Source organism: Petaurus breviceps, unplaced genomic scaffold, assembly GCF_028583685.1.
Source record: "Petaurus breviceps papuanus isolate PSGF00001 unplaced genomic scaffold, PetGlider_PUasm1.0 80, whole genome shotgun sequence".
Classification (NCBI taxonomy): domain Eukaryota; kingdom Metazoa; phylum Chordata; class Mammalia; order Diprotodontia; family Petauridae; genus Petaurus; species Petaurus breviceps.
Genome location: NW_027186540.1, coordinates 7,686,064 through 7,687,184, shown reverse-complemented (window position 1 = coordinate 7,687,184; position 1,121 = coordinate 7,686,064).

Here is a 1,121-nt window from a genome sequence, read left to right as displayed (position 1 = left end):
CCCCTCTCCACAGCGTCCAGCCTGCCACCACGTCACGGCCAGGGCGCACCAATCTCGCAGAGCCGGAGGAGGAGCACCCGCGGCGGATTGTTATTTCTAGAGCTGCGGGTTTTATTCCGAAAGGGAAGGCAAGTTTTCCTTAGACCCGCGGAGACTACAAACGCTTTCTTTCCCCTTCCCCACCACCGCTGGGACTAAAATAACGTATTAACGTTAATACGCGGATCCGAGGGCCTGAAATTGAGTGTGTGTGTGTCGGGGCACGGGGCGCGGAGGGGCAGGGAGGGCTTGGAGGGGAGAGAAAAGTTTGCATATTTCCGCTAGTTTGCTGGAAGCAGCTCCCTGGAATGGTGCTATGCAAAGTGACTTCTCTGACCGGGTTAGTCTTTGAATTCTGACTGACCAGGAGTGGCAGTCAGAAAAACAAATTTTGTGGCAATTCTTTTTCTTCGGTGTGGGCGTGGGGAGGAGAATGGCCCGAGTTTCAGAGGGGTGGGCGCAGCTGGAAACCAGAACGTGTAAAAAACCAACAGGTGCCGAGCAACCCCCTCTCCTGATCCCCGTAGGCCAAGGAGGGTTCCCAGCTCCCCCCTCCCCCCCAACTAACTAAGCAGCCCTTAGTCCATACTTTCCCAGTACACAGGATGATATGCCGGTCTTACTTATCTGCATTCCTTATTTATCGGCATTCCTCATCTCCTATTAGACTGTAAGCACCTCCAAAAAAGAACCTGTCTTAAGTCATCTTTGTAGCCATCACAGTGTAGGAGATCAATAAATAATTGTTGAATGAATACTCACACAGTAGATGGAATGTTCTTTAGGGACTAACAGACCAAAAGAAGTGGTGATAGATTACTGCATTCTTCATGTGTGTGTATATCTAAATTGTCCCAGTGAGGGCAGGTACAGTCGCATTTTTGTCTATACATCCCCAGTACTTACCACAGTGCCCGGTGTTTAACAAGTTAATTAATTGAATGAATATAATTTGTGGATCACTATGTCATGTGTTTAGTTTAATACTTTTCCTGTGTATGCATATCTTATACCTGTTTCTATTCAGTCTTGCTCCAAGTTCCTACAAGGCAGCTTCAAGGTCAAGTTCTATGAATTTCTCT